We start from the raw sequence: 15,528 nt of genomic DNA, 5'->3' as shown, positions 1-15,528 counted from the left end.
GGATAAGTTTTTTTTTTTTTTTTTTTTTTCTGTAAAAATGAGGTTAGGGAAAACTAAGTAGCCTACCATCAGTCATTTTTGCCAACCATTTTTTTTAAGAACATGACCACCTTCAGGGTTCAAAAAAGGATGTTGAAATTTGACAGCAGAGCACTTCTCAGGTCACGGAGCTGATTTTTGCTGCCACAATGTAAATCCATCCATAACTGACCTGGTTCAAGCCTCCAAACTGTAAAAATCTCTGAATGTTCCATCTATGTTCAACAATTTTCCAGCCAACGAAAATATCATTTCCACATAGCAGTGGGATTTGCCCCACTACTGTCAACACATACTACTTGTGTTGTGTGTGCCAACCTTGTATGCCAACTGCATGCCAACCACATTTTAATATACTCAGGGTTCAATGTGTCCCAACTCTGTGTGCACTGCATATGCTCCCAGATCTTCCTGAGCCTAGGAATAGAAGGCAGGTCCCTTATTTAGCATCTCATCCCGCTTGTCTGACCACTTTTCAGAATGAATGTGCCAAATCTGTGTCCTGAGCTATGCTGTCTAATGAACATGTATCATTCCCATTCAAAGCCAAGCACAGAACCAAGGATTCCTAATTCCCAGCATTCTAAGATCTAGACCTTGATCCCAGGTCTAGCAAATAGCTGCTTAAGCTATAGTTTATGTTAGTGCTGTAGTACACTGTAATGACCTGTCCATATAGACTTCCACAGCTAGCAGCTAGTCCTTTATCTGAGTTGTGACTCTAAGAGTACATCTGCATGTTGCCTTATGGCAATGTCATTAAAGCACTGTGCTTTTGTAATTCCTTTTGGAAGTACTACAGCACGGCGCAGTAACTGCCTGTACTGCACCATACGCATGGCACACAGTTATTTTTAGCAGCTACTTCGCCGTAGCGGCGCACTACAATGGGGGAGCACGCCACTATGGCAAAGTAGCTGCTGATCACATGCAGACACCTGTGGACAGTACATTGCCGTACAATGTCAGTATGGCGATGCAGCATCATATGTAGATGTGCCCTAAAAGAAGCAAATTCCAACCGTTTCATGTAAGTCTAGAGAAAATAAGATTCTATAGTCTATAATATATTCTCCTTTTTTCCAGTTAGCTTAAAAAACCCTAGGAAATAACATACAAACATTTGTTAAAAGAATGTTATTTGGTCGGATAGTTCAAGCAATCTAAAGTTGGGAAAAGCATGAATTACAGTTCCCTGTTCAGTTTAAAGTTACCTTGCTTGTGCATATACATTATGACTCAGACTTTAAATATGTGACTATATACTCTTTATTTTCTCTGATGCATGACTTATTCAAAATACAGGATGAACAGTACCTGAAGCAGAGGGCCATAAGAAGAGAAAAGACTTATTCTTGCATATAATACATTAAACCAGGACACAGGAAAAGTGGTGTTCTATGTTTACCTCTGCCGTGGACTTCATAGGTGGTGTCATGGCTCTCAAATACATATACAAACAGACCACATGGACAACTTATGACAAATTCTAACATTCCCTAACTATGAATGTTAGATTTTGCCAGCCTAACATTGTTTTCATACAGTCTTTTACATGTAAAAGAGAGAGTATTTATATGGACATGTTGGAAGAATTGGGATTATTTCTCTAGAGAAAATAGTTTTCCAATACAAAAAAGCACTGTTTTAAAGAGGATAGTGACCAAGAGTGCCTATACATGAGCAGCAAGGCTGCTCCAACGTGCTGTAATTACTTGATTAATTGAGCCTGCTGGAACATAGTAACTACCATGCTCCAGCAGGCTCCAGTGTCTTGTGTATTAGCGTCCCTGAGCTGAAAAATGGCAGCAGGGGCACTTAAACGAACACTTGTTTAGACAAGCTTGTTCGATGAGCTTTAGTTAAAGCGCCCCTGCCACCATTTTTCAGTGTGGGGACACTGATACACAAGACACTCTGGGTGCTTTAATCAGAGTGGCTCTTGGAGCCGCTCTAATTAAAGCACCCCCCACACACGCTCCCAGAGCATGTGTGTAAATGCCCCAAGTATTTATTCTGCCCATAGGGACAGGACAAGAAGTAAAGGGGTTTACATTGCAACAAGGGAGATTTGCTATTAGGAAGAACATACTAATTATAAAAACGGTTGAGCACTGGAACATATTACTAGAGAAGGTAGGAAATTCCCTTTACTGGAAATGTTTAAAGGCTGGTTAAACAAATGCTTGTTTAATCAGAGATGATTCTACATGAGCGGAAGGCTGGGCTACTTTAGTGAGGGCCAACCTTTTTGGCAGGAATGTCATAAATTAAGCTCCACACTGTCCCCGAGTCCCACGCCAATTCTCTTCCCCTTACCAATATGTTGTTCTGTTTTCCACTTCCTGTCCTATAGTCCTTCCCCAATCTGCCGCTTTGCTTTCTGTGCCCTGCCCTGTGTCCTTACCACTGCTGCTTTTTGCTGTCTGCACTGTCTGCCACTATGCTCCCTGCTCCCTCCCCCATCTACCACATGTCACATACACAGGTTGCTTGTGCTACACATTGGCCACACCTGACCCACATGACCTGTTATGCCCTTCCAGAGCTATTTTCTTATGATTTTATATATTGGATTTTATAATTACATGGAAGAGGGGTTTTTTTAAGCATCATTCTCTCCAGTGGAGTGGATAAAGAGTGTTTATAAAAACCCATGTGCTTAATTTTGCTTCTTTTGAAATTAAAGGCAAAACTTCCAGGGCCAAAGTCTGTCCTAAATAATATCGCATCCAATTCCAGTGAAACCACCAGAGCTGCAAAAGCTGTCTCAGTAGATTCTGGTCCCTTATGTCTTTAGTGGGAACAACTCCAGCCCCATATTTGCTCAGATAAGCAGCTTAATCCAAGCTCCTGTAGTCAGGAAACTCATGTAGATTTTGGATGTTCTATAAACATTAAAAAAATGTAAATCTGTGACCCTCTGTTGTACTGGTGTAAAGGAAAGACAGGTTTGCCCCATACTCCTTTCACTTCTACTTTAAATAAATAACAAATATAAACAACTTGGCATAAAATGGCGCAATAGAAAAGCAGCTTTATGAGATAGGTCAGATTTTTAGTCTCCAGATGACATTCTTTTTCTATAAAAATATTAATGTGCACGAGGGATTATTACCTCTAAGGCTGAACTGACTGAACAGTACACTGTTCTGAATTCTGAAATCAGAATACAGTTCCCTGCGCTCTAGAAAGATGCTAAGCTTTAGCTACAGGCACAGAGCTGGCTATTGGCTGATAACTGGTCATATGGAAAAAATGCTCACCAGTCCCAAAGCCAGTCCACCTCCCTCAGTCAGATAAATCTGTTTCAGAATGCATGTTTATGTAACAGAAGAATTTGGTGGAATTTAAGCAGCTCTGAAAGTAATTAGAGATGCATGCCAAACAGGGATTTAAATGGATCACTGAGTGACTTCACCTCAAAAGACTCCTACATATAACAATTGAATATTTTGTTTAAATATTAAAGACCCACCTATGTCTGCTATTTGCAGACAGTGCTGCTCATACATATTTTTTGTATTTTTTTTCTTTATTACTTGGAATACTAACAAGAAAGCAGGATATTTGTTGTTTTAAGACCTTCTCTGTTTCTCTTGCTGAAATTGATTCCTCACTCAAAGTCACAACCTTCTGTTTGTTATGTCACAAATAGTTGCTTTGGAGAGACTTATGATGTGATAAAAGCAGAGGATCATAACTGCCAGTAGGAAATGAATTCTTTATCAACAAATGTACTGTTGGATGGCTGATATCCCTGGACCACATGTTAAATGTTTACTCATTCCTGTAATGGAAGCTGCAGGTTCTGGCCCACCAATTATAATAATCAGGGAAAAAATGAAGAAAAAAAATTAAAATGTGATGTACTAATTTTTGCATCAAAATGGTTTGGGGTTTTGTTTGCTTGTTTTTTGTTTGAGTTGCATGAAGCATATTAATATTAAAAAAAGGCTCACTTGCAAATAAACAAAGGAATCTTTTTTAAACATTTCAACTACCAGTTCTTCCCTTTATAAATAACACAATGAACAGACATCCTGTTGTGTCACCATATACATTATTTAACCTACAACTAACCTGAAACTGAAGGCTTCCCATACTATCAGGGAAATCACGTTGAAAAAATAAGAATTTCACAGGAATCAGAGATAATGTGATTTTAGATCAGAGCTCTTGGAAAAGCAGGAAAGGAGCACAAAGCATTCTGGGTGTTCACAGCATTCCATATTTTTAAGCACATATGTCTGAGCCTAAAGTACCAGGGAAAACAGGGTAAGGCTTGTCAATGCAATGTGCTCACGGTGCAGATAGACAAAAAACCCAAAACCATTCATTCCCCTGCCCCTGCTATACTGCTTGAAAGGCAGGATGATTTACACCTTGCAAGCATGGGTCAGCTGATCTATCATTACTGTTTCATTTATTCACTCCTATCCTGCAGTAAATGGAACCTAAGTAGAGAGATGAAACATTTACATATGATTTAGCTGAACAATGGTTAGTTCTCCATTGTTAAGCAGTATAATTGTTTTGTCTGTCCCTTCCCTCTTTGCTCTAAATCTGACCAGAACTTTGCAATTGCCTCTAGCATAAGAATGGCTGAGTTGCTGGAGAGTTATGCATCTTTTCTGGATCTTCAGGCTGCTGATTCCTAAACTAAGGTGGTGATTCATTTTTAACCCAGTACAATTGAGAGACAAACCAAACCAAACACAAAACCTCAACTGGATGTCTAAAAATATATTAAGCCATTTTCTTCTATACAGTAATACTTCATCAGTTTTATTCTACACAGTAATACAGTTGCCAAGTAGCATGAAAGACCACACCATAAATATTCTTTCTTAAAATTGCTGCATCTTAAGTGTCCAACAGGGTCAGTACCAGATGTTTCAGAGAAAGGCACAAGGCACAACCATGAAGGTCACACCTTCCTGCCCTGAGACTCTCACCTTCATCCCTGCTAGTTACAGATTTTGATAAGCCCTAAATTATGAGATCGTATACTCTCTGAAAACATCTTCCTAGGATTAACTGTCATAACCTTGGATAGTCTTGTTAACTATGTAAGTGCACAAGGCCTTTTTGAATGAATATTCATTTTGTTTAAATTCCTGTGGCAATAAGCTCCATATTTTCCTTTTAAGTTCTGTGAAAAAAATATTTTCTTTAATCAGTATTGAATTTTCCACCTGTCAGTTTCCTATGATACCTCCTTATTCTTGTATTAGGATCCAGGCAAAACAGAAGCTCTTGCTGCACCTTCACTATCATATTTATTATTTGACATACTTTTAATGAATTCCTTCTTACTTGTCTCCTTTCTAAAGTACACATCCAATTCCTCTCAGTTTCTCATCATAAAAGAGCTTGCCCATGTCCCTAAACCAGTAGTTTTCAACCTTTTAAGACTCAAGACACCCCTCATTCGATTCAAGGCACCCCTCAGAAAATGAAAGCTCTTAACTTTGGCTCATTTTTTGACTGTGGACAGATAATATGATCATTCCTCCGTGGCAAAGAGCGCAGAAAGACCACAACAGGTCAGGCTATTTTTGACACTATCAATTTCTATTTGAAATTTCTAGGAGTAGCTTGTGAATCATGTATAGGTGTTTGCACACGTAACACTGCTAATCTTATGTGGCAGCCTGGCTGAAAATCACTGCCCTAAACATTTCTTTTATGCTTCTCCAAACCCCTTCTAACTTAGCAGCAGCATTTTTGAGATGTGATGCATTGCACAGGCTGCACCATTGATTTATATAATGGCATTACCCTATTTTCCATCCTTCTGTATTGTCCATCCTGATCCTTAGGTCTTAGAATTTATTTTTCTTTTTGAGCTCAGGTCTTCAATGAATTGTATACAGTGAATCCAAGGGCCCTTTCATGAGATGGCAGCAGCTATTCAGACTTTCCTAGTAATGTACATTGATTTGCAATATCAACTCTGAACTTCCTTTGTCATTACAATGCCATTCATTTATCTTGATAAAGATCCCTTCAGTCTCTCCAGGGTCCAACTAACACAGGAGTGGGCAAAATGCGGCCCGCGGGGCAGATGTGTCCCGCCAGGCCATTCTATCCGGCCCGCGGGACCCCAAAAAAATGTAGAAAATTTATATTTATCTGCCCCTGGCTGCCTGTCATCCTGCCTCTGATGGCTTGCCAAAACTCAGTAAGCGACCCTCCACCTGAAATATTTGCCCTCCCCTGAACTAACCTAAGCATCTGTGTGTAACTTGAAAATGCTGTTACTTCACTGGTTGTTCCTCTCTCTGATAAATATAAATCAGATTTAGGATCTTGGAAGAAAGACTCATAACAATCTTCTTTCCTTTTCATATTATTATTTTCCAAATCAAACATTTTGAATAATACATTGAACTTTTTTCTTCTCCTCTCTACATTTTCATTAATTCTTCTTCTGAGACTCTTCAGGGTAATTCTGGAAGACCCAAGAATGACTACAGTAATGCTGTAATACCAATTAATTTGTCACTTCAGTGATTTTGTATCTCTGAGTTACATATTTTCTACATGTCATTTTATTTATTCATTAAGCATTTTAACTTCTGCATATGTATGTTTCGTCAGATGGCAAAATAGTTAATTCTGCAAACACTACTGGGAAAGCAAGTGTGTTTAATAGTGCAAGTTGGACTTTAGATGCTACTAGCTGTCAAGTAGCTGTTAGAAAGCACTTTACATGTTTTTCGATCGAAGCTATCTCATTTTCCTTTATTAGAGACTACTTGTTATTTCTCTCCTTGAAACCAAACCAAACAAAAACTACTATTTTCTGTCTACTTCCTGTAGATTTTCTATGAAGAGCGTATTGGTAGAAGAAAATTATAAACTAACCGGAAACTCTGATCTTGCATATATATGCTTAATATAAGCATGCATGTGTGTCACTAAACATTAAGTCCAAGAGTCATAAGAGTGCATTATCCAATGACCAGCTGAAGTCAGTGAAATCTTTAATTTCAATCACTGCGCATTGGATCAGGGCCCAGGTTATCTTTTAGTAGAAATTAAAGCAGGCTATAAGTAAAATGCTGTTTAATATTAAGCTCATTCAGGAAACTAAGACAATAGGGCAATAAGAGGGCTTAAAGTGGGTTTTCAAATATTCTTCCTGACACTTGAGTGAGTCCCTTAGAATAAAGGCACTTTTCCAAGAGCTCTAATGAATATCAAAATCAAAGCAAGTGCAGATAGAATACCAGCCACATACTGATGCCATTAAGCTTTTTGACAGTGGTTATGTAGACACGGAAATTGTTATATATTACCATTGTCAATTAACAGCCTCAAAAATAGTCTTTGAATTGTCAGTTATTGCCTACTTAAGACCTGGAAACTTTTATGTATATGCAACCTAAAAATTCTCAAGACCTAGAAACTTAAGCGTGCATGGCATTAAAATGATTCTCAGGATGCCAGAGTTCTGGACAATCTTGGATATCGGCCGAATTGGAATTATATCATTTTTTTTTAAATATGTACTTGAAGTAAAAAGGTGGCTTTAATTACATAACTTCACTATACCAAATTCTTCAGCCTACTGAAACTGCAGATCTTTGTGAGCCTTCCATCTACTAAATAAAGTTTATTATGTATATGTGGGTGTATTTAAACAATTATATAGCTATACATGCACATATATACACGCATAAACACATGTATACGTATGCATTAGTATTATAGGGTGTGTGTAGACAAAACAAGGGCCCCAAATTGAAGCAGTGGGTTTTAAAAAACACCGCTTCAATTTAGGGCTGATTAAACCCCCGTGTCGTGAACATACCACATTGACTTACCTGCCTCTGGCAGGGAGGGGAGGGACAGCTGCCGGCAGGGGGGAGCAGAGACTGGTGCTTCCCTCCGCAGCAATGGTGTGTTTCCCCCACCCACCCCAGCGGCACATGCCCACAGGCACCCGATTCAGGCAGTCCTGGGGGGCACCGCAGCTGCAGAGGGAAGCACTGGACCCTCGTACAGCTCAGGCAGGCAGGAAGGCTCCGAAGCAGCAGGGGGATGATCAGGCTCACTGCTTTTCTTGGGCGGAGCCTGCTTTCCCAGGCTGCTGCCAGGCTGCCTGCAGGGCTTCCTACCACGGCTGTAGGAGCAGCAAACCAGAACTCCTCGAAGGAGTTTTAGTTTGCTGTGCTCCAAGTCATTTAAGGCACATTACACCGCCAAATTTCCTACAGCCGCTGGAATTAATGCGCAATACACCGCCAAGGCATGCAAACACTGACACTATTAAAGCACTGCAAAAGCATTTAGCCCGCTTTAAAGGGTCGTGCACCCATGCCTCTCATTTAGTCTACACACGGCCATATATACTAATGTCTGTATCTGAACTAAAGCTAGTATGTTTTGATGTAACTGGTATGTACGCATTGTAAAGGAGGAGTTGTATTTGAGCCATAAATTTTTAGCTGGTTCAGCTAGTTCTTTATTTTCTACATCTTTCTTAAGGGTCACTCCAAAATATAAGTAAAATCTAAAGAAATTAATGTCATACATGGCATTATTTTCTTCTTCCTTGAGGAGCTAGATTGCCTCATGTCTTCTTATTGAGCCTTTATGTTTATCCCATGAGGTTTTTCTTCCCTCTTCTAAAATTTCCCACCAAAGGAGGAACCTTTCCCCAGTTTTTTCATAAAGTACCTGGAACTTTGCAATATACAGTATCATATTTCCCAGGTAATTCCAAATGATCAGAAAGGTTACAAGTACCTGTGTTTTATGTAAGGCTCCTGCCCTGCACCCTAGGTAACTGGGTCAGCTGCATAAGACTCAGGCTCCTGCCCTTCAGCCCTCATAACTCAGTCAGCTACACTTGAACTAATTGAGGTGAGCCAATTCACCTCCCTGCCCAAACCTTTTCCTTCAATTTATTTTGGGGCTGCTTTTAAGGAACTCCTACAGCACCTGAGCCTTGCAGCACAAATGATCTCCAGTCCCCGAGTAGCTCCTACGTGGTGATGTTTCTGGCTTTCCTGGTTCCTGATCCTGCCTTTGGCTTGTTCCTGGATTTTGGCTTTGGATTTCCCTGTGGATCTGTTTCCTGCCTCCTGACCCCAGTTTGGTTCTGTTCTTGGACCTCACCCAGGAGCATGCACATGAAGGCTCTGCATGTTTGCCTCTTCTCTCCTCAGAGGAAAGACAAAACCTCAGGAAGAACCCTGCACCACATTCAGGACTGTTAGATATGAACTTCATGTGTAGTAAGTGTGGGATGGACTGTCATTTGAGAATTAGACTCTATGGCCGTACTCATGGATATTCAGTGAGGTGATGCCTCACTCAGTGCAAATCTATTACCTCACAAGACAGACAGATGCCCATATAGTCCTTGTCCTGAGTACTGTCCCTCAGATTTGGTAACTAGGCTTCTGATCCTGATATTTACTTGGTATTTGGTTCCTGACTCATTGCTTCTGACCCTCACCCCAGCAATCCCCAGCTCTATTCACTAGGCCAGCCATCCCAGTGGACTGTGACATTTTACATAAGATCAATTTTCCAATTTAAGAAATCCAATATAACATCAAAATTCTGCTGACAAATGCAGGGTGCTACATCTCAAAGAATAATCAAAAGCAGAAATACAAAAATAAGTGATACCTCACTGGATTGCAGCACTACAAAGCAGAATCTAGGACCCTCAATGGAGCACAGACTTGATACAAACCTGCAGCATGATGCAGCTGAACAAAAAGCTAATGCAGTTTTGGGCTACATTAACAGAAACATTAAGTACAAGAGATGGGGAGTGATAATGCCTCTTGACTCGGAGCTAGTTAGGCCTCATCTAGAGTAGTGTGTTCAGTTTTGGACTCCACATTTTAAAAAGGACATAGAGAAATTAGGGATGGTTCAAAACTGGAAAACAAAAATGATAAAAGGGCTCAGAAGGCAAGCCATTGGAGTACAAGGTGAAAGAAATAGGCATGTTCAGCTTGCATAAAAATGAAAGCCACACAAGAGGAGACATGAAAATAATCTTCAAGTATCTGAAGGGCTGCCATAAACAAACAGTAGTAAAACACCTTCCTTGCTGCAGAGAGCACGACACAGACCAAGGGCTTGAAGTTGCAGCCAAGTAGGTTTAGACTGTAAATCAAGTAAAACTTCCTGGTAGATCGCTGAGGCATTGAAATAGCCTGCCGAGGGAAGGTGTGGACCCTCCATCATGGAGGTGTTCAGGAAGAGACTGCATGGCCACATATAGGTGGTGGAAGCCCGGGGCTAATGGGGCTTACGCCCCCCAAACCAAGGTGGTGACAGCGGCTCCAGCACCACCACTGCTGCAGCGCCGCACCCAGAGGCCCCGCCGCCATGTGCACGGCACCAAGCGCATGCCAGCCCTGTGGAACAGCCCTGCGGGAGAAAGGGGCAGGCTCAGGCAACCACGCTCCGCACTCCTCAGACCCCCCAGATAATATTTTCTAGTGCCACTTATGCAGCCACTGGTCAGAGATGATCTAGGAGTAGCTATGCCTATATTCTACCATGGGTATTTCTGGGCTTTGCTCGTTGCCATACGGGCCCAGGAAGGAACTTCCCCTGTTATTGCTACATATGTCAGGGAGGGATTTTTTACCTTCCTCATAAGCATTGGATGCTGGCTGCAGCCAACGCTGGGGATTTTGACTGGGGTGTGCCTGTTTGCCTGCTGGGACTTTAACCTGGTAGTTCCTGACTTGAGGGTCTCACCCCTCTGCTCACGTTCAAAGCAACTGCCATATCTGGAGTCAGAAAGTAATTTTATCCCATGGTCAGTTTGGTATAGACTGTAGGGGGTTTTATCTTCATCTGTACTGGGGGTCTGGCTCTCTTCCTCGGACCTCAAGTATGTTTTAACAACCCTCACAGCAGCAGGACATTAGCCACTGTTGCCCCCCTGCAGCAGGTTAGGGTGTCCTGAGAGTTGACTGGGCAGTTTTACAAATAGGTTAGACAGTGGATTGTGCAGGATGGTTTGGATGGCGATGTTCCTGCTTCTGGATGACCTCTGAAGGTCCCCTCCAACCCAACCTTTCTATACTTCTATAATTTGATTAGGACAGCCTAATTAATAACTCATACTAAAACACAGATAGGTGCTGTAAGTAAAGTGCTGCCTAAATTACCCTGATGAAGCACATTTACTGTTATAGATTCCACTCCACTAAGTGAACCTACAAAAACAGTCACAATAGAAGCTTAAGTGGGATATTTTTTCAGGTACAGAATGGTATGTACTGTAAAGCTTTAATCTGCGCTGGCATAAATAAGAAATATTTACAATGCTACTCACTGAAGGTCAACAGAATTTTAGCAGCAAGAAGTGGGTCTGAGCTGAGTAGCAGGCCTCATGCCTCCAGAAATCTTTAATGAGGCTGATCTGAAACTCTGAATCAATGACAGTGTGGTACACTCCACCCTAATCATTACATTTCCACATTTAACTATTTTTAAATTAACCTAATGGCAAGCAAGTAGCTGTTTGGGTTTGTCGGGTTTCTTCCTGCCCAATAAGAACCTAAGAGCTGGTCTATTCAAAGGGAATTGTTAAAATTCTCAGGGGTAAGAGGGGTTTACTCTCTCTTTTTCTTCATTCACAGCTTTTGTTAGGATCTATTCAAATTCCTTCCCTCTTTCACTGAATCTATGCATCAGGCATTGGAAGCTTCAATTAAATAATTTAAGGGAATTAGACATCAGAAACACAAATTTTGTTGGTACAACAGCCCCTGACGTTCTACAAGGAATTTAAATGGTTTAGGGTAAGTTCACTTTAGTCTTGCTTGTTTAACTGGGTTTCGGAGATTCCTGGTATGAGCAATGAGCCACTCATGAAGGATTCACCATTAAGATACAGGCTTTTAAAAATTAAACTTGGAATTTCATATGATAAAAATATATCGGGAGAGGGGATCAGTAAAGTTATTTCAAACTTAATGCAGAATGAAAAAAGGACATCAATAATATAAACACTAACCACATCTAACACACTGGTCTCAAGAACTATGTTCCACTTGTAAGTATTTCTTTCAAGTGTGCAGTACTTTCCTCTTGAAAAGCAATTAATGAGAAAGTCATCTCACATATTTGCAATGCTCCAATTTACAAATAATGGATGCACTCTCATAATTCTGTCATGAGTAAAATAGGTAGCTGACCAGGAATTCAGAAGGCATATATGGGGGTCACTTTATTCTAGCTGACCAGTTGAGAGAGACATTAAACCACTAAAGACAATAACATCATTAAGAAAAAGCATTAATGGATCAAAAAAAAATTATTTTGAAGTTGATTCTACTGTAGTTCCTATGTACTGACTCCATATGGTAACATAAGGGTCAAGAAACAGGATGTGGAGAAGGCTGAAATGACAAGTCTATAGTAGAATGGTTTCCTAAGAGTATACTTTATTGTGGCATCATCTAGGGCATAGAACTGATAACTATTATACTGTCGCAGAGCACACAGGTGCCCTGCGCCTGAGAGCAGAAACAGCTCGGGAGAGAGCGCTAGCAGTGAGTGGGGAGCCCAGCTGCTAGTTACCAGGGCAGCCAGAGTCACAGGTGCTGGTTGCTAGGACAACCGCTGGGGAGCCAGCTGACAGGAAGGGGCAGGGCCTGGCACATATAAACCCCAGGCGTGAGGCCAGGAGGGCAGTTCCCCACTGGTGGCCAAGGGAGAAGGAGTTCGGCCAGGGCAGGCAGAGGGGAAAAGCCTGACTGCACAAGCAGCTGCTGACTACTGCTACGGGTTGGAGCGTTCCCTGGTAGGAACTGAATGTTGTTTTGGCCGGACGGTTTAGGTTCTTTTATGTTATAGCCCAGGGACTTTGTGTTTTGCGTTTGCTGTTTATCCAGAGGAGTGGGTGAGGCTATTAGGCGCTGGAGGAGGCCCCATAGGGGCTGCACGGCAGTGTGGTGACCCCGGAGCTGGAAAGGGCGTGGCATTTTGGGTGCACTGACCCCAGCCCCAGAGTGAGGGGGGCCGGGAGAAGCCCCAGAGAACGAAAGTGGGAGGAAGCCTCACCAAGAAAGGGCAGCAGAGCACCAGGAAGGTCCAGGATGAGACAGGGTGGCGGAAGCCCAGGGAAGTCACGAAGAGGGCTGAATTACAGCAAGGTCCAGGTTAAAACCACGTCAGTACCATCTGCGAGCCTTGGGTTGCAGTGTAGGGGAGGAAAAAGGAGCTGCAGATAGCGCCCCCTGGCCACCGGGGTGAATAACATGGGCAGCCTCCTGCTGATTTACATCAATTAAGATCAAGACGTGGCAGGCGAGTAAGCAGGCGGTTGGCCCATAACAGGAGGGCAGAGTCACCAATAGGGAGGCTCCAGTAGAGATACTCCTGTCACACATACCAATAGTGATTGATGCAGTGCCATTAAATTTGGTGCTACAGTCCAGCTTTTGTACTGGTTTTCACATGCTAATAGAAGGAAAAAGTAGCAAGATCATTTTTTTTTTTAAATCAATAAAGAAAACAAGTTAAATGTTGAATACCCATGAGAGCATACCTTCTAAAAAGAGAGAGGGAGAAATGTAATCTAGATGTAGTCACTTTCTGACTAGATCAGTACTTTAAAGCATATGATGTTAGTAGGTACAAATCAGAAGGTAATGAAGCCTTAAGAGTTGTAGAATTCTCTTCTCTCAGGAAGAAAGAGTCAGGATAAATATAATATCTCATCCTGATACTATTATACACTTTAATTTTATTTATATTGTGTGGAAACATTAATTTTAGTAAAAATTCCATTTTGTTTGCAGTTTACTCTGCTTGTTAACCTTGCTATCCTAGAGCTGAGTGGTGCATTTATAAGGAAAGAGTGGTGAGTGGATTAGTGTGATAAGGACACTAGCACAACTGGCTGGAAATAAGTCTTTCTGTAAGTGTCACCTTCAGTTAGTTTTTTCTGGATGATGCATAAAGAGTTGTTTATAGATTTTGAGCCATATATAGTCCTTAAGCCACATACATTTCCCAGGGTGCCCATATAGTTCTGAGTGTTTGTCTGAGAGGGGTAGTTTAGTTACTGCTTGGGAGACATCAGCCATCTTAATTTGCAGTTCCCAGCTGAGGTTAGGACAGCAAGTAGTAAACATTACAAGTACCTATTTAGCATTCTTAGCATTTGCAGTGCCCATATTTAAAAAAACAAAAGAAGGAGAACCTGGGGAATCAGAGGCTACTCAGCCTGACTTCAATGCCTACAAACTCACTAGAGAAAATTATAAAATAGTCCATGTGTACATTTCTGCGGATGAGGGGCTGATCATTAGCTGCCAACATAGATTTGCTAAAAACAAATCATGTCAAATTAACTGATTTCTTTTTTCGACAGGATAACTGGTTTGGTATCTAAGGGGACTTGAGAACCGAAAGGGGAATGAGGTAGACATAATACCCCTGGATTTCGGGAAAGTTTTTGACACAGTCCCATATGCCATTCTCATGTATAATTAGGAGAAATGTGGAGGAATTGCCTCCATTAGGTGGATACATAATTGGCTGAATGACAAGATAAGAATGGTGATTAATGGATCAATGTCAGACTGGCAGGAGGTCTCAAGCAGAATCCCACTGGGGTCTGCTCTGGTTCCAGTGCTATTTAGCATTTTTATTAGTGATCAGAATATAGGAATAATGATCAGATCTGCAGACAACACAGAATTGGCAAAGGCTACAAACATTTTGGAAGACAGGATTCAAATTCAAAGGCATCTTGACAAATGGGGAAGTGGGCTATAGGCATGAAATTCAGAGACAAATGTCAGGTGCTGTCTGTGAGGGGGGAAAAAACCAAATGCACCAATATAGCTGTATTTGGCATGACAGTATAACTGTCACGAAGGATTTGGGAATTACGATAGACCCCATCTAAAAATTAATCAGAAACATGATTCTGTTGGAAATCATGAAATAGTAGGAAAAAGATCATAACTTTAAGAACAGCAAGGCAATAGAACAAGATGCCCAGGGAAAGCGTAGAATCTCATTCACTGGAGGTTTTCAAGGAGAGGCCAGAATCCTGTGTCTGTGCAAGGGGCTGGATTAGATGATCTTTGAGGTCCCTTCCAACCCTATGATTCTGTGACCTTTCACCTGACCACAGTAACACCCTTTTCCTACTATCTGATTTAATCAGGCAGCCCAACTGGAGGCTTTTAAACTGTAAGTCTACTGGTGAGTATTAACCGCCTAAAGACCTTGTTCCATGTTGTATTTTTGAGTTGCCCAAATGTTGATTTAATGTTAGTGCCAACTCCAGTATGGAGCAGTTACACATTCAAGCCAGTGGGGGGCTCTAGGGTTGAAAAGTAAGAATCCTCTGCCCTCCACCCCCACCCCCCACCCTGCTTCCCCTCTGCTCCTTGCCTCCCCCAGCTCTCCCTGTTCATTTCCCACCCCCTCAGGTTCCTCAAAACTTGGGGGTGGTAGTGGCGGGGGGGGGGGGGG

The 15,528-nt window shown here is 41.6% G+C and overlaps 1 protein-coding gene and 1 long non-coding RNA gene across 12 annotated transcripts in view; one reads left to right on the top strand and one right to left on the bottom strand.

The window, feature by feature from the left end:
* LOC109299987 overlaps positions 1-14,861 on the top strand; it is a 29,233-nt gene extending 14,372 nt beyond the window's left edge. Inside the window, exons 3-4 of one of the 3 annotated variants that reach the window (XR_002098090.1) lie at positions 4,634-4,706; positions 14,414-14,861. This is a non-coding gene — a long non-coding RNA (uncharacterized LOC109299987). Of the gene's footprint in view, positions 1-1,344; positions 1,769-4,633; positions 4,807-14,413 lie in introns of those variants that run through there. The other 2 variants (XR_002098089.1, XR_002098091.1) reach the window with 2 other exon arrangements.
* The window catches only part of DST (dystonin), a 569,390-nt gene that overhangs the window by 545,638 nt on the left and 8,224 nt on the right, over positions 1-15,528 (bottom strand). The window lies entirely within an intron of this gene.

This window comes from Gavialis gangeticus, unplaced genomic scaffold (assembly GCF_001723915.1).
Source record: "Gavialis gangeticus isolate Ggan-Ray unplaced genomic scaffold, GavGan_comp1, whole genome shotgun sequence".
NCBI classification, from domain to species: Eukaryota; Metazoa; Chordata; order Crocodylia; family Gavialidae; genus Gavialis; species Gavialis gangeticus.
Note: the sequence above shows the minus strand (reverse complement) of the source record. Positions and strands in the feature narration are given on the sequence as shown.